At 37.7% G+C, this 19,364-nt stretch overlaps 1 protein-coding gene and 1 long non-coding RNA gene across 2 annotated transcripts in view; one reads left to right on the forward strand and one right to left on the reverse strand.

The window, feature by feature from the left end:
- Positions 1–19,364, forward strand: part of Stet (stem cell tumor) — a 357,711-nt gene that overhangs the window by 168,200 nt on the left and 170,147 nt on the right. The window lies entirely within an intron of this gene.
- The window catches only part of LOC138937782 (uncharacterized), a 37,025-nt gene continuing 18,509 nt past the window's right edge, over positions 849–19,364 (reverse strand). Inside the window, exon 3 of the long non-coding RNA XR_011447572.1 lies at positions 849–1,769. This is a non-coding gene — a long non-coding RNA (uncharacterized lncRNA). The remainder of the gene's footprint in view (positions 1,770–19,364) is intronic.

Raw genomic sequence — 19,364 nt, forward strand, 5'->3', positions numbered from 1 at the left:
ATAATATTTATAGATTATGATTATCTTTGTTAAAAGAAGTATTGTGGAAGAAATCGTTAGATAAGATTTTGTAAGACCAATATACTTATTTTTATGCGAATATATCTCTCTCCTAATATAGTAAACAAAGATTTTCGGGCTTGGCATTACGTATTCGTTATCTCGCGGCTATGGAATATCGAGGAAATAGACGACCGAAAGAGGAAAACCGGCATATAGTCGAATTGCGTCCGAACCGCCATAGGCTATTCGGACGATTACTCATCAAACCCTCTCCTTGAATTGACCGTCTCTCCGTTTATCGGTAAAATCGATCGATCGATCGATCTCGGCACTCTCTTTCTCTCTCTCTCTCTCTCTCTCTCTCTCTTTCTCTTTTCATTTATCGAAGAGAAATCTGTCAGGCATGAAATGCGATCGAGAAATAGGCTTATTTTCATCGAAACATGCATCGACGCTCGAATGCATCGATAGGCGCGAATAATAAACTCTATACTTTCATATTTTTTCGTACACATTTTTCAAAACGTCGGAAAAGCATCATCTCGATATCGAAGCGTGTGACAATCCGTTTGACTGTGACTTTGCGATGTTTTCGCGAGAATCACGTTCTCCCGTGTATGCGAGAACGCATTAATTTTTAAATTATTGTAAAATCGATGTAAGATATATCAGTTTTTTTACTGTAATACTAATCTTGAAAATTTTCAATAACAAATGTATTTCAAGCAAATTTTTTCTTACATAAAATATATGTAATATTGAATAAATTTATTCAGATAAATGTGTATTTAGTACGCATTAAGATAAATACTAATGTTAATTAAATTCGGAAGGATCACTTTTAAATTAATTTTATTTCATTTATGAATCCACAGACTGTGTGCATTCATATTTATCATGCAGTCAACATCATATGATCAGCTTTAATTTGCTTATAAATTTGGGACTGAAATTTATGGCGATAGGATAGCTAGCCATTGGCGAATACTTATCTGCAAATTCTTTCGCGCCAGTGCTTAGTTACAATCGTTGTTGAGAGATCAAACGAATTGTAATGTATACGCACACAATGTGTGCATAAGCGCGCGCTTGTGTATGGATGGAAGACCCGTGGGACTTGTACACAGTACAAGTGAATACTTGAGTGTGTATGTTTAATCATCTCATAATGGATAGGTATACATATCTGTGTCATTTTAGTAGATACAATCGTGACTGACATTTAAAAATCTCGAATTGCTGTATAGAAAGAGTACATTGGCATTATTATTATGAAATGTAGAGAGAGAGACTATATCAATGTCTAGAAATTTAATTTTTATTTATTAATAGATTAAGTTTTACCGACAGGATATAAATTGATGAGAGAAAAAAAAAGAACGCACTCATATAGTCATAGAATTTTTGAATCGATATACTCATAATTTCTTGATAATTTTGTGTGTGTGAGATGCTAAATAATCTCTCTGGCGATTTTATAATCATTGTTTTGCGCGCGTCGAAGAATATATTCTAATGCTATCCTTCTGTATTACTTCTACAGACGATTTGATTTACGACTTTGCTTGTACGCACGCGTGCTTCGCCTTCTCACGCACCGTTGAGATCGGCATTCTTCGGTACATGTATCGGAAGGTAAAGATATTTTTCTTCGAGGCGCCTCTCCCCTCGTCTGTTATGCGTTTTGGCGCCGAGGGTTCGAAGAGGGTGGTGATGATTGGCGCCCCTTACACGAATACAGAATGGCGAGTCATCGTTTTAGCCGACTGAAAAGATACGAAAAGAGACGATAGTAGCCGCTCGCTGCGAATAGCGAGCTAGCAACATGTAATGTCCATTGTGTGCTAATGCATCTACCAGGAAGAGGATCGTGGCGCTACAGAGAAATCCTCGTGATACTGACGAGCCGCGAGTTCATCGTAACAAAACGGATATAGAGGCGTCAAACCATTACGCGGCTATCTTTGCTAAGATTACCAAGCTGTGCTAAGATTACCAAATGTCACTTCAAAGCATAGCATACTGCAAGTCAAACTAACAATATTTTGTTATTATTATCATTATTATAAAAAAAATATTTATCAATTATTATCTTAAAATGCATTAAAGTAATATATGTTAAAATTTTTTTTATTAGATTTTGCAGCAGTTTTAATAAAAACGAAACAGATATAAGAGTGGAATAACGAATAAAAAAAAAAAAAAAAACTATTTGGGTTATCACTATAATTTGGTAAAATATTCGTCGACGGGAAATAACATTAAAATAGGAAACATGGCACGCAAATGAATTAAATTGGAACAATGTAATAAAAGAAGAATACTCTGATAACGCGGAACCCTTCGCGTGTGCTACTTTGATCCCTCTTTAACTACTTCACCTATCAGCACGTCCAAACATATTAAGGCAAAAGTAATTTATTTATACAGGCTATATTCGGCTGCTCGGTAGGGCTCTTAACCTGAAAGCTAACGCTTATCATTATTGTATTTCTGCGACGACATCTTTTTTTCGACCCTAATTCGGTCAAATATCCCGAATTGTCGTTCGCCATTGCGTGCTCGAACATTGTCTTGCTGGATTAGTACAGCCTACAATTATATACGCCACTTGGTTGTGTACATCCTTTAATGTTTATAGGCATCATTATGCGTGTGCTATTGAACTCATTGGCTAAATAATTAAGCCAACGGCAGTGTAAACGTTACAACGATATTTGCGGAATTTAATTGATACACGTTAGTATTCGACGATGACACTGTAGGATGTATATTATGCGGGTAAAGAGAATATTATATGTTCTACGTAAATACACGTGTATTCTCCAAGTAATTATTTTTACTATATTAGTTATGATAATGATTTTTTTGCAGTATACTTGTATTTATAATTATTTCTTTCACTTTTGTTTTTATATGAAAACTTCATTCATATATTTTTTTTTCTCTCTTCTTATTTTAATTCTCAACTATTATATTCGAAATGAAATAAAACTTGATTAATTTGTAATGATCATAAAAAAAGTATGCTTCTTTAAAATTTATTCACTGAAATATATAAATCTAAAAATTACGAGGAACAATATAGCAGAACAAAATATTTTTTTACCTTTCAAAAAATATCGAATCGGTGTCAAGAGAGCTTGGTACTTGAAACGCCTCAAGTTCCACTCCGTATAAGGACAAACTTGAGTCATTGCGAATAATCTTGCAAACTATATCGTATACCTACATATAGCCGAAATACGTTCCGACCGAGTTCGCCTCTATTTCGCCAGTTAGATGAAATAGACACAACGTAATTTGTAACACGGAATATTTTACGATAACGCGCGACTGCAGTGAGCCTTCATGAATTTTCATTAGGTCTTTTACCACGTTTCGATCTTTGTCCAGTCCAAGGATGAAATCCAGATATTTGCCTCCTTTATGTCCTCGTAAAATTACGAATTTTTGCGTTTTCGGGAATGCGATCACGAGTGTATATGCATTGAAAAGGGAAAAATACATTAAACGGCCTTGAGAGGCAGTCGGACACGGTAAGAGCCGTCGTTCTGTCTGACAAACACGTTCTTTTACCCCCTCCTTGGCACGAATTTGTCTCAGGAACGTAATTTAATTTCTGTAACATTTCTCCCGGCTCCCTTCTCCCCCCCCCTCTCCCTCCTCCCATTTCTCTCTCCTTCTTCTGTTCATCTTCTCGCACGAATTCCTTCTGCCGTCTCCGAAGAACGCGAATTTCCGATAGGCGAACTACGGTTATAAAGGTCGCGAGATCGGCCGGAAGAAAATTTCACGCCGACCTTTAATAACGATGGAATGAGGTACGTGGGTAAACGCCAAATACTGGGGTAAGGTATCGTTTAATCCAAATAAATCACGAAGTATCTGTCGAAAGATGAGATTACGCCGCAGGAGCTCGACGTCGGATCTTTCAAAAGGTAGGGGCGCTCCTGAAATTTCACGGGGAATGACTCGCCTCAGAGTGGCTCTCGAGGGGATAATTCTCGCCACCTTCGAATCGGATTGAGAGATTGCCATTTTCGCACGATCCTATCAATCTTCAAAGCTGTCGACAAATATTTAATCGGATCAACGATATGTAAGCGCGGATTTGTTTGCTTGCCCGTTATGTGGCTCCTCAAGCGTGACATGTGTTCTCTCGACGGATTATTTACTCGATCGCAACTTTCTACGATATCACGTAACAAAAAGATCCATCAATAGTCTCGAACAGAGATAAAACATTATTCAGAGAAGGTACTTTTTCCAAGAATTTTAATTTTTACATTCAATTGCGCGAGAACGTTTCTCTTTGTCGAATCTTATCGGTCATAATAATTAAAATCGCAATCTGTCGAATATCCTCGTCGATGTAATTATCGCGTGCATCGACCCGGAAGACTTGCCCATCTCCTCGGGCCTGCTCTTTCGGGATAGCAAGAATCCGACGATTATAAGACCACTTAAGAAGCGTTCTCATTACCGTTCGCTTATCTAAGCACGATATCGCGTCGTCTTACGCTACGAAGGACCCATCCATTAGGGCTCGGTATGCCCAGTCATTATCGATTTACTTTCATCAACTTTATTCTACATTACGTCACGACAGGATGCAAAATGGAAAATGTCAAATGCCAAGCTTTAGTAATTAAATATTTCATCGATACAACATTTAATGGTACTGTACGCAGTTATTACATTTCTCGCTTTTACTTGTCTCTACGTTGACGAGAAACATATTTTAATGAAATGGATTTCAGCCAAATAACAGAATGGGATATATGGTATATGAGTAAATACATGAAAGCTGTTTAACTAATGAGAAGAACACTGGCCTACGACAGATGAACCCCAACTAAATTATTCCCGTCATTTCCAGAAGATTAAAATCCATAAGATATCCTTATATTTCTGTCAAGTGACTATATTTTCCACGCGCGCTTAATATATATTAACATTTCAAGCATTGAAATAATTTAACGAATTTATCACAAATTGATAGCGATACATACATATTAGTCATTATTACATGAACAAGCGCATGCGAAACTTATTCGTAATATGATTTGAACTGTTTTAATTAGATTTTAATTTAAATGTGTAATTATCTATTATTATTTTAATCTATAATTTAATTATCAAAATATTTATAGTTAAAAATTAATAAATTGTATAAAAATAACTATTAATCAAATTTTTTAAGTTAAAAAAATCTCGAATATCAAATATCTTGTTTGAAAAATACGTTCGCAAATTTTGTTTCGTTAATTCAGTTTAATTTCATATGTTTGCGTATAACAAATGAAAGGCTAGAGTGATATCCGTTATATCGAATACTTTGTGTCAACGGATATTATGCAAAATTCATTAAGTTAATCGTTCATGTTTTAAAAGGCGGATTGCGTTTGCCGATAATCTCACGGACGAGATTAATGGTGACCGCGGTGACCGGGAGAATCGTATAGAGTCTCTGGATAATGTTAAAAGAAAGTGGGCGATAAAAGCGAAATGGGCGGCGGATCGTCACCAAACGGTAACGTATCACGTCGGTAAGGTTTGCTTTTAATCACGAGCGGATCACGCTAACTGATTTCACAATCTTTATTAAGGCTCGTAATTGAGCCGAAGCGAGGCGCGAGCGCGCACGTTCGTAAATAGATATAAGTGAGCAAACACGAGAGTATATACGCATGTCCGCACGCGCGTAAAAGGGGAAGAGAAAAAGAGAGAGATGGAGAGATGCGCGTGATCACAGCGAGCGGGAAGTAACGCCACTATTTCCGAGTGTTTGCCGAAGGTTCGTTTGAACTGGCTGTAAATTAATTCCTCTAACGCTGCCGGCGGTTACCGACGAGATGCATTAACGTCACCCGGGTAGAGTCGACAGACTTCGGAAGAGCGTACAACGGTTGTACTTGTAGCGCTAATGGAATTGAACGAAATGCCGCGCGACCACAATATTGCGCCGTCGTGAGTAATTACATTGACGCGGCAGGTGATTTAACCTAATTACGGAATTAATACGCTCGGCTAGCTGGCCGCGACTCTACGTTTTTGCTGGCGCGGTTCGCCAACCGCGAAAGAATGGGATTATTCGACGCTGTAAATGGATAGCACTTAAATCTCGCTACGTAATAGTACTCCGAGAGCTTAATGCTTTGTAATATTTATGACATATAACCGAGATCATGGGATCAACAAAGCTAATATTGCGCGCGCGGCTAACGCACAAACGTGCGTTAACGTTTTACTTATGAACTAGCATGGAATTATGCTCGATGCGATTCATTTGAAATCTATCCGTAGGATTAAATTAGGGTAATTATAACCTTCGAATAAATAGAGCAACGCGTGCGCGAGATGAATTCTCGATAATAAAATTAATATCATATTAATTGAATTATTTAATTGATAATTATCTTAATTTTATAATGGTGATTTGTTGCAGCGAATTATATGTATATTAATAGTATTAATAATATTTTACATAACTGATAATGCGCTTGGTTTATTATTATTCACGATCGTTATTAATAATAGCGAACTTCTAAGAAGAGAGACTCCATGAAAAAGAGTAGAAGCCGCAAGGAATACACGGAAATGAATTTTAAGCCAGAAAATTAAGCCTCGACATGCGCGTGTCACCGCACAACAAAATAATATTGTCGCGATCAATCTTACGCTACTAATAATCCCGAAAACGGGCGCGCAAACGTTCCATGTCAAACCGAGTCGGGTTGTCAACGTCTCGCGACGTGGCACGGAAAGGTGGAAAATCAGGAAGCGAAAAGGTTCTCCGTATAAGACGAACTGTCACGAGCAAGAGAAGGGAGGGGGGGGGGGAGGATTGGCCCCCGCGCACCCTTTATCGCGCGACGACAGGCCGGGGGTTGGACGACCCCGGGCATGCAGGCATTCACCCGATCTTTTCACCCACTCCCCGAGTGCCCCGCATCCGGAATCTTCCCCCTCGATTTGACACCGTGCTCAAAGTCGCACTCCGTCGCCGTCGTTCTACTTGCCTGTCGTCGTTCCATCACTGCCAACCCACCTCCGTTACCATCGAGGAAGATTCTCTCCCTCCTTCCCCAAAGGGCTGCCCTGATACTCCGCCAATGAGGATAACAGAGCTAATGCGTCGTACGCGCTACATTATCGCGTCTGTCTTTCGCAGCGTTGAATGGAGCTCGGGATTATATAAGTTTCTGACACATACCGCGAGGTGATCAGTTAAAGCCGACAAAGCTATTACAGGAATAGAAATAATACCTGCCCCGCAATTCTGATGAATTGTATTACATTATAAGTTATTACATTGTATTAAAACAGCAATAGGCTCATAATACAAATAATTAAATAGAAATATTAACAGATAAGAGCCAAGACGTGGGTATTGATGCGCAAACTTATTATTGTTAAGTTTTATTAACAAATGTGCATTAAAAGGGATACGTTTCAGACTGTTTTTGATTCATCTTCAACACGGATATAAATATGCAAAAATTACGTGCTTTGACTCTTACCTTAATATTCCCACTTAATTGTTATTACCTTATTTTTCGAAAAATAAATAGAGGTAGATTAGGTTCAAAACTTTTGAGCGTAAACTATTGTTTTGATCTATTTAATGCTGATTTAAATGTCTTATTGTTAGCTGACAGTGATCAAATTGTAAAGATGAATGTAACGAATATAATACAGATAAACTGTTATCTGAAAAATTAAATATAGAATATGGCGGTATGAGAGATGTAATGGTCTTAATTTTAAGCAAGCTATGTATATCCACCAGACCAGAGAGCAATTTATATTTAAAGAGATTTTTAAAATGTTTGCATGTAAGCCATTTGTTTTAAAGAGTGATGTATGGTACGATTAGATTATATATATGAGATGCAGTGAATATAAATGAAGCGGATATAAAAAAATCGCGTTAAAAAAATTTAAACGAGGCAAAATTTTAACTAATTTTAATTAATTTAAATAATTAAAATCTAATCAAATTGAACGATCTACATAACATTAAAATAAAAAAATAAAAAAAATGTCAAAGTTCGCGAAACACGCTAGCTTGCGCTCCACGATACTATTGTGTCCAATTGTTCCAATTGTCCCACGAATACCTTGTATATGCATCGATCTATAGGACTTTATATCGCCCGAGAGGCAAGGAATCGAAGTCACGATGATATTTCTGCACCGCGAATTCCCAGAGTGCCCCTATAGCTGAAAGCATTTACAATCGATACCCGGCCTATTCCGACTTTTCCCGACGTTGCGACGCTGAAAGGCATCGTTCTCGTATGCATAATTCGTCCTCGTCGTCGACACACGTCATGTTCTTCTATCGAGTGTGTAATCAAATCTCAGCAGCATCCATTCGTTACGCGTAATCACAGGATGGTGCGATTGTGAAAACTTCGATAGTCGTGATATATCGGTAAAGAAAAGGAGACACGTGTAAGGACGAGTCCTTTTACTCTTTCGAAATTCTTGGTACATGTATACGCCGTCAAAGAGACACGGTTTCTTATCGTCGCAATAAAAAAGAAAAGTTTAAAACTGAAACAAAGCCAGACTGTGTTGAACCGAAGAGATGTTCTTTACTTTATACATCGCGAAGATAATGGCGTAAGCGCGGATATTCTCGCCAGGTCTCTTATCGAGTCGGTAGGCGCTCGTGACAATATCTCTTGGTCATGACTCCCGTGGGAACGGCGGGAAGCCTGGAGTCATATAAGGAGTACATTTGTCACACACACCAGGCAGTAGATCCTGTCCGCCCATATCCCACCATGGTTGTCTTCCCGACTGCGCTTCTCGCGAACCCAGCAGGTATCCGCGTGTGCGCGTGCTACGTCCCGTCCATCCATCCTTAATGCATTCACCTAACCCGTCCATCCGTCTGATTCGCGAATAAATATTCCGTCGTACGAATCCCATACCACAACGAGGCGGTTCTTAACGCGTCGACAGTAAGACAAACGATCGAGCGGGATATTCGATAAAATATCAACCGCGAGTTTTCGATGCGTTAGTGATAGTCCTCGATAATGTCAGATGGTTATTTTTCGAAGCATGATAATCTTTGAGGTCGGTGGTAGTAAAATAAAAATATGCGTAAAGAGCATATATATATATAAATTTTTAAAAACTGATAAAAAAACCTCTCTTATCTACTCTAGTCATTTTTTTTGGTAATTTAATAATATACTTGTCGGTAAAGGAAAGAGAAAGAAAGTCTTACAGAAAAATAAGTAAATCGAATCTGCTTTAAAGTTATATTTTGTATGCTCCGACATGAAAACTTGTAAAAGATTGATGTACGCTGTCAAGAGACACTTTCACGGTGTTTGATATCTTATGAGAGAATATCGATAATATCACAAGTTGACGCTCGATTGCGTATACGTTTGCGCTATCGAAGGACTTTCCAACAAAATTCCGTTGGCATTTGTTGGATATTAATTATTAATTTTTCATGAATCAAATATCGTAACTATAAAAGCGTCGAGAAATTATCCGTGTGTTGACAGAATAAATAAGTATAGGACGAAGAAAGTTATGGAAGAAAGTTTGATAAGCGAAGCTTTGAAATTATTGACTTTTGCTTTAACAAATATTATTGGAGGTGTCGTAAAAAATTGATGTAACTCGTCGTTGGCTCGACACGTGTCATTCGTGAGAAAATTCTCGATATTTTTCTTAATATTATGCACTCTCGAATATTCAGTCAATGATTAAGCATCCGCGTGTCATAAATCAATCTTTCACCTCTTCTCATTACTTCGCAAACGGACTTCGCTAACATAAGTATAACAGAACGGTTGTCGCCGTGCGACGCGTTTCTCCGGATTATGTCGATTAGAATCGTGACGAACGTCGAGACGCCTCTGCAGACGAGGAACTCGTGCATCGTACATTTCGCGACATAGCAGACACATAGTCAGACGAGCCGTTCTATTTATAATGGAGAGACTTTGGTGAAACCGCGGCAGATGCGACAAGAAAGTGAAATAAAACAGCACGGGAGATATTTATTCCTCGATAAAGCCAATCCATTCTATTTATTCGTAACTGATTTTCTCGCTTGCTGAGAAAAATAATTGAAATTTTTATTATCGAGTGATTTTACTAACAATAAGCAAAATCATTTCAAACGCAATTATAAAGTTTGTAATGGGAAATTTGTTTGTCTATAATTTATGTTTTCAAATAAAACTATCAATTTATAAGCACTTAAAAATAAAAAGTTTCTCGCAATTAAATTTTGCAAGATACAGATAGATAATAAAATATATTGTCTAATTAATTTCAAATAGATTTTGCTTCAACAAAATATCAATTTATGGGACTTAATTGTACAATAAATGTATTTGGGAGACAATATGTATCGAAAATAGAGAAATATTGCAAAAAATAATCTTCTTCGCGAAATTTTCTTCGATAAAAAAATAATATCCGCCAATCTATCAGTCAGTAAAATTAAGGTCAAACGTTTTTCGATGCCGCGTATAATATAATATTTATTATTTCACATAGTTACTTTCTCACGTACACGTTCTATGCCTATTTCGTATTATTCGCGTGCGAACGTAGGCAATCGGTTCTAGGGTCTTCCAAAGATAATAGACGCGAGATCCCTCGCCATCGGCAATGCGAATTGGCCTTTTATGACACGGTCATACTGTAGCAATTGCGGCGCCAAGTGACGGACCTCCGACGTCGTTCAACATCGGTGCCGGTGTTACTGGCGCTAACCCAAATCGTATACTGCCAACTCTCCCTCTCTCCATCTGTCTCTCTTTCTCTATCTCTCTCTGTTTCTTTTCTTTCTCCGTTTCGTATCCTACTATTTGATTCTTTTTGCTCGGTGTATCTTCGTCCGCACGAATTATAGACCGCTCGCCGGAGATACGTCAAGTTACCGCCAGTCGAACTTATTTCGCGTCACCGCGTCGATCGTTCGATCGAGTTGATTTTCGAGACGAAATAGACTAACCTCGACTTGGTGAATGCACTCAGTCGCATTAGTGAGGTAAGCGCTCCTTTCTGCTTAAAATAGTACGATAGGAAAAAATTGGAGATAAATAGAGAGACAGTTGGCTAATTTGGAAATTTTTTCATTTGATGCCAACAAGTTGTCATAACAGCTCTGTATTGTGTATTGATAAAATCGAGTAATTTTATAACGTAAAATTATTTTTGTAACTTTTATTGTAAATAGCAACTGCGAGACGCTTATATATATTCTTGTTTAGAATATAAAACGTATAATAATACTATTAATATAAAATATTCTCTGAAATTTTATAATAACCATACAATCCATACATATTGATCCTTTATATTGTACGATAAAAATTACAGAAATTATTTCAAATGACTCACTTTATAATAATCTATATTGATATCGATTCTCGAATGAAATTCGGAAAAATAAATTCTACACTTACGTGCTATCGTCGCGAAACTAAGCATTCGTGATCACAAACTTTAGTCATACGTTCTACATTTGTATATCCACGTGGTAAATCTGCAGGGGCGGAGGTCAACCGGTAATTAAATCCGCCGCCGACCTATTTACCGATTTATAGGGCGCGAGAAAATTTCGGGACGAAAATTTCACGCGATGATCGAGCAGCCGAATTCCGGGCTGGGGCGAAATTCCGCGAATACGCGATAAATAAAACTGGGCGAGGCCGCCGCTCGTTTTTGGGATATGGATTGAATGAGAGTGCGGCACGGCAGAAAGCGCGTACCTCATGATTTTTCGCTCCCCGCTACCGCCGTTTACCAAACAATTCCCAATTGCCTTGTCAAAAAGTTCCGGCCAGAAATGGCCGCTGATTTATAGGTCGCGGATTTATCGTCCCGCCTAGCGAAAACGGGAAAAACAAAAGGGAACCAGAAAGGGATAGGCGGAGAGCCATCGAGGCGGAGAGGAAAATGGGAAATGCGCGTACGGGAAATGTTACGTATATGATGTGATTGACAAGTGTCATAGCTGTTGCGCGGTTAAAAGTTGTCTAATATTAATGTAAGATGGGAAATGCATTTGATAATTGCTTGCAGTTTTTGTATTCGAAATAATAATTAAATACGGTAAGTTATTTGCAAAGAATAATCTTATAAATTAACTAAAATTTTTGGAAAATGTAAGGAAGATAGAAAAAACTGCGTGTGTCGTAGCTTAGAATCATTTTTTTTTTGTTTCACATTTAAAAACAAAAATCACTGTTTTATCCAACGTAACATTGCCTCGACATAGAAGCCACTCCATTTTTATATGGGTTTATTGGGCCGACGATACGTCACTGGAAGGAAAAACGTGTCCCGCGCGTGAAACGCCGCTGCGAGCATCAGATCGCTTCGTTTTCGAGAGTATTTTAAACCCTAGCCGGTCATTAATACACATCCGCTCGTTGTATACGACTAGTCGGGGGTGAGGTCGACTGTTATATAGCGCGCGAGTGTGCATCCACGAATGAATTATCGGCAGCGAGCTCGATGCAACCGGCGCAAAATCGCCGCGAAACTCATTCGTCTAGACCACTTGCGCACGCTTGTGTGCATCACTTTCGACCATATCTATGAATATGTAATAAGTATGATATGTCGTGCGATAAAATTCCTGCTGCTCGCTCAAAGACTCCAATCAACAAGGCGGAGAGGAATAGGACAGTTTCTATGAAATTCCATTCGTAATTGCTAATTATTTTCGTCATTTATAGACATCGCTAGGCGTTCTAGAATTCTATGCGTATAAAAATTAATATTCGAAATATTATGTAAATACAACGACACGAAAGCGTAATCTTTTATTTGCTTAGATATATATATATATATAATATATATAATAATAATAATAATAATATATTATAATAACGAATTATTTTACTGAGAGATATGTACAGATGTGCAAATTAAACTGTTTGTTAAGCAAATTGTCGTATATAAGTTTTTTGGTTGTTATATATTCAATTGAAATTGCAAACAGTCTGCGGAGCGTCTGGTACTGTAAATAATTATAGAATAATTCAATTGGAGTTCTATTAACTCCCGGATCATTGCAATGCAACGTCGGCAACATTATTTCCCGCATGTGCACGCATCTACGTTCTGGCAACTGGGAAACGAAGCGCTGAAACTCTGTTACCGTTAGTTAATTTTCCTGAATCGCGACGAGATCCAAAGTCAAAGTTTCTCGATTGCCCGCAGCGGTTGACGTTAATTCCATTCGTCCCCACCGGGAACGAAATTTGCACGTCGAGTATACCGGATGATTTCACCGAGAACAGCTTAACATGTTTGCTAACAGATAGTAATCCTTTTATTAAGAGAAATCGTAGCAGATGGAAGATGAGATGAGAAAAAAAAATAGCGATTATATATTAATTATAAAAACTGAAATAAAAGAGTGTTCTCTAATTAACTATCATGAGATGCGATTACGAGAGAATGTGACAGTTACTCACTTTTAATTAAATCGTTAAATAAATTAATAGAAAATTAATAAAATAATTATCGGATAATATACATATAAAGGACAAAAAGCGTATTAATAGTTGAAACAGCAAGTTGAATTAATGAAGGTACATTACATATTTGAGTTATTTTAGAATTCTCGATTTTCAAGTTAATTAATATCGTAAATAATTATTCATTCGGTATTAATATTAATATTAATATTTGATATCGCTCTCATATATTGTTTTAACGTGCTTTACATGATATAAATGTACGTACAATGATTTGGCAGAAACACGCTTAAATTTCTTATATAAAAATATAATATATGTATTTTTTGGGATTCTACACTCTCGCTGTTTCACTCATTAATACGATAATTATGCAAATCTGACGGCAAATTTCGTAGTCTTGCGACATTCATATAATCTGACACTATTATCGCCCGTGCAGTCGACGACAAGAAAGTGGAAGACGTCGCGAAGAGGACGATGAGTGTCGAAAACGGCCGTGAAAACAGCGGTCACGATGAAAGAGATGGAGGGGAAGGGGCGAGAGATAGTAGCAAAAACAACGCGGCGGACATTTCGAGTAACTCGGTACGGACAATCTCGAGAGGGTGCGAATAATTTATGCGCGCAATTAGGTGGCGGCGGGGGCGTGTAAATTAATTGGGAAGATGGTAGTAAAAGTTAATTTGGTAGGTAGCCAGGGCTCTGGCAGTCATTTGGCTCAGGTGGCGTTTCTCCGATTCGAGAGCAGAATTCGTGGGAAGTAAGAACCTAAACGGGGAGAGAAATACCGAGAAATAGAGACTCGTTTGAGTGCATGTTGTGACTATGTGTGCGTGTATTTTCTAAATGTGAAATGGTACACGTTTTATCACAGGCGAGCATTGCTAACATAAGATGAACTCTCTTCTTATGACGCATTTTGCATGTAATAATCTATTTTATATAAAAATACTTCTGTCTTATTTTATATTTTATGAAACGTGCGCGCGCGCGCGCGCACGCTTTGCTTTTTTATTTCAGATAATTCTAAAACCAAGATAATGAGATTCTCTTCCTCTAAAATTTTGCATGCATACACATATATATCAGTATAGAAAGGAAATCGAGATAAAGCACGCGCGGCATGTTGACGCAAAGTGGCAGAGACGTTAGTGGCAGAGAATGTTAGTAATAAGAAGAATACGAAAATGACGAAGTGAGAATGACGTAACTGAATAAGGGGGACTAACTGTGATATTGAACGTTTTATCGTTAATTGGATCTCTCTCTCTCTCTCTCTCTCTCTCTTTCTAAGCGTTCAAAAGACACTAAAAATTATATATGCGCGTGTTTACATTCTCTATCATCTTGTAATAACAATTATTCATTTGTCAAATTTGACAAAATGTATGTCATATTTGCGATTACATTAATAATGCTAAATTCGTATTATGATGTAATAATTCGTCGAAACCGCGGAATTCGTTTCGCGAGATATCGATAAATTGTCAACACATTTTTTCATTTACGAAAAGCTTAATTATTCTTTAAAGAAAATCGATTCTCTATTTTTCGTTTTCACGTTTGCGTATTGGAGTAGACAATTTTTATGAAACAGTTAATTTGTCTGGTGTCAATAAATGTTCTATGCGAGCTTTCATCAACAACACTCGATCTCTGAGCTTTCGTCGTTTATGATATGTACTACATCCATCTTTCTTCGAGTCATTTTCCGAGATTCGCGAGTTAGTAGACGGAGAGATAGCGGGCCGTTGGTCGATACAACGTTGATCCCTAGCGATGATATATCGACCGTATTCGGCTCATCTCTCGTACGGTTGAATCCTTTCCGAGGGAATAGAATCTCGATCTCTCTCCATTTCCTCGTCATCGAATAGACCAAGAATCCATCTCGATCACGAATATTTTTCTCGTACGTATGCAGACACGATGGACAATGGAAATGGAGATGTCTTGGTCAAGTAAAATCGCGGATCTTTGACTTTCTGATCTCATTCATTTTATTGTTAGTTAGATTATATATAGTTCTACTATTCTCTCTGAATAATAAATTGCAATAATAAAAAATATAAATGAGAGATTAAATCGGAAAAAAGTCGCAATAAAATGACAATAATGGATGCTATTATACGTGTTCGCAAAAGTAATTTGCAGCGATGCGCCGGTTGACTTAATTACTTTAATTTCTGAAAGAGAGAATAGGAAGAAAGGGAATATTTTCCAGTGAAAGTCTTTTGTAATTCAAACTCTTAACTAGAATAGAAATTAATACGACGAAAGATGATAAAGGCGCTCGAATACTACTTTAAGATCTCAAGAGTTTTGCGGAAGATTGACATAAAATACAAAGAAAAGGTGGAAAAATTAAATTAGGATCATCCAGCGAGACTTCTTACGGATACGTTCCGACAATCGGAAAAGAATAGATTATATATACAGAATGAGATACAAAGAATATTAAGTAGACGTGACGTTTTTAGATAGGAGAAAGACGAACTCCTTTCTTTTAACGTATAAAAAAGATGGCAGTATATGCCACAAAGCATTATCATATGAAAAAAATTATAAATTAAAATTATATGAGCAGAAAAACTTTTTCTTGGATTTAAAATAATAATCGCTCGGTTTAAACGTTGCTAAATAAAAAAAACTCACACATTTCCAGCAAACTTCAAATAGTGGCGTCACATAGTTATTGCCATTATATTATGACATCCTATAGTTATCGGCCGATCTCCCTATTATAAATTACCATTAATGTCGAGTTTCGGGAACCGCGAGTGACATATCGAAAGAAAAAGATGAACGCTGAATATACGCTTCGAGGGTACCGAAACGCACCACTTCCTTTCGCGGCGTCGTGAACCGAGAACGAATGTAGAAACTTCCGAGAGCTGGAAGCCAAGAATTCCTCGGGAGAAAAGAGGCGAACGGCGCTGACGGAGAGAAGTGAGGAAAAATTTACGAGAGCTGGACCGTTCCTATTGAAATCCCGGGTCTGGAAAACCGCGAAATCGTTGAAATAACGTCGTGGTGCCGACGAAAATCTCGCAGAGATTCGATATCCACCGTTCATAAAGAAGAAGCGCCAAACGTAACCGAAAATTACTGTCGAGGGGAGAACCGCACGCGGTTACCACTCGTTCATTCTTGTTCCGATATCCGCTTATAAATCGTTACAAGCTCGCGCAAAGTTTAACAATTTCACGTGCGTTATCACTTTTATGGCCAAACTATTCGCCATTTCTCGATTTGTTATTAATGATCTTTTCCGATTCGCAAAGTTGTATATAATTTAAGTAAATTTATAAATATAGTTATGCATATGCAATATAATTAAAATAAGCATAAAATTTTTAATAAAATTTACCTTTACACAATATAAATATACTTTCTATTTTATTGTAATTAACTTTTATTATTTTATCTCTATATTAAATTATTATTCATTAAATTATGAAAGCGAAATGTGTGCAGCAGCGCGTTTGTGTATATATATATATATATATATATATATATATATATATATATATATATATATATAAAATATATTGTGCTTTCTTATATTATATAATTTTATTGTAATTAAAATAATATTACTATACATACAAACACGCGCGCGCGCGCGCACACGTACGCACGAACTATATATATATACATATATATACCGATAACGAAAATATGTTTCCTTTTAAATATTAATACGCGACATTATTTTCACGTTATTTATTTTTATCACAATTCTTCAACGTATGCATTTGTCGTATTTTTGTTGTTTTGCGCTTCTTCCGTCAGTTTTTTTCTTCGGCGAAGATGCCGATCTTGGCGAGAGAAGAGGCCAGAATTCGAACTTTCTCCATTCGTTTCTAGTTGGCAGTTCGGCCCAGAAGGAAGTGGTGCGTTTCGGTAGCTTCGAAAGCGCGTCGGTCTTCCGCATGAGAGAGGAACCATGCGATTTCCGCACGTAATATCTCGCGGAGCGAGAAACGGTTCCGCGACCAAGCTACGGGAAGAATGCCTGTACATTCTGCGCGCTACGTATTTCACGTCTCGGCTCCGTACGAAAACGTAAAGTTTCCGCGAGGATAATTTTATGGAATATTTACAACGTCGCCGTCGCCAAACCACCGTCATCTAACCGCTCGTAAGTCTGTGATGTGTAATGTGTAACGCTATCTCTTGCGTATAAGTTATTTCCGCTTTGGATTTTGGCAAAGCCGAGCACGAGCGAATTAAACGCTTGTTAGAGCGCGATGTAAAATCGCGGAGAAGTTTTAGCTTTAAATTTGTTTTCTGTATTATTTTATCACAACTATACGCTAACTATACGATAATTGAGTTCAGGACAAAAATAATTTCAAATGTTAAAATACGCAGTATATTAAAATATACGATATGTGTAGAAGAGACACGCTACATATATTCTTTTCAGCTCTAGGCTATTACAACAGCAACAGCTGTAATTGCTCGCGCTACGATTGCGAACAAATGTGGTAATGATACTTTCGCTTAAAAACTTAGTTGTTCTTTCTTTACAAGACATTTCCTTAATTTCTCTTGCGAAAACAGCTTGTGCTTTTCCCGCTCTTCCCTTCCATTACGGCGAGCAAACGAACGAACGAACGGCATTCCCCAAGGACGAAATTAGTACGGAGGATAATTGTGTTGCATGCCCGCGCAAATGTCCAGTTTGTTGTTTCAGTAGCCACCGCGTTGCCGAATGCGCGAAAGAGCTATAGTGGTCGTTTATTCTCGCACGAGCGGGGAAGTGCGACGCGCATACGCGTCGGGCTTGTGTTGTGTCACGCTATACGTTACGTACATGGCGCTGTACCCAGCATCGTCCCGGTGCCGTGACGCGCATCTGCATCTGAAATTTACGCGTCTTCGTGTACACGCCTATCTAGATGTCACGTTCAAACTTGTCCAACTTCCGTCGAGCGGACGTCCCCCGCGGTCCTAGACTTCCGCGGCGCGCGCTGAATCGTCGTTGCTGAAGTTCGGCCCCGCTTTGACCGTGTGGCTTCGCGCGCATTTGGCGCCGACCCTATCGCCCTCGAAACGTATTCCGGGATGCGGCTGAACGCGCACATAAACTTGACGCGATACAGAACAGCAAGATTGCACACCGGCTGTCACGTTAGCTAACTGTGTCTTTCCGCGTGACCACATAGCGAAATAACGATCGCCTCCTCACCGTTAATCCTGTACCGCACGAATTTTTCTTCGACGCGTAAAAAATATATTTTACGTATATGAAAATGTATATAGGTATCTTGAGCATTTAATCATTTAAAAATAAAGTAATTCTAGAAATATTTGAGTAAGAGAGAGAGAGGGAGAGAGAGATATTTTAGATAGTCGTTTAAAATTTTATTTGTCATGTAATTTGATCAGTTTCAGTTCAAAAGGCATTCAAGATTGCATATTATTAAAATAATTTAGAATTTCTTATATGTTAAGATTTCAAGTAAATTTCTGTACATCTTTTATTTATTATTCATTAAACTTGTTACATAACACCTTTATCGAGTTACGCTTAATATGACAGTGTATTAACAATATGTTATTTGATATAACAACTATAATAATAAACTCGGGATCCACGCGTTTAGTCTCCCCATTTATTTCTTTACCTTCTATCTTCTTCGTATTTTTTCTTTCTATTTTCTCTTTAACACCGATCCAATTAGACTTCAACGCCCTTTATCGTCATTTATATTCCACGTTATAATAGGTCAGTCTAATATAACGTAATTTTATTATCGCTGTACATATATATATATACCGACTATCATCCATTATTTTCGTTCCCACTCTCCCAATTAGGGCAGCCGCCAATTTGATCTCTTGGACAAAGCTCCGCCGTCCGAT

The sequence above is a fragment of the Polyergus mexicanus genome, unplaced genomic scaffold (assembly GCF_030449975.1).
Source record: "Polyergus mexicanus isolate NDT 795.1 unplaced genomic scaffold, iyPolMexi1.0 SCAF_11, whole genome shotgun sequence".
Taxonomy (NCBI): domain Eukaryota; kingdom Metazoa; phylum Arthropoda; class Insecta; order Hymenoptera; family Formicidae; genus Polyergus; species Polyergus mexicanus.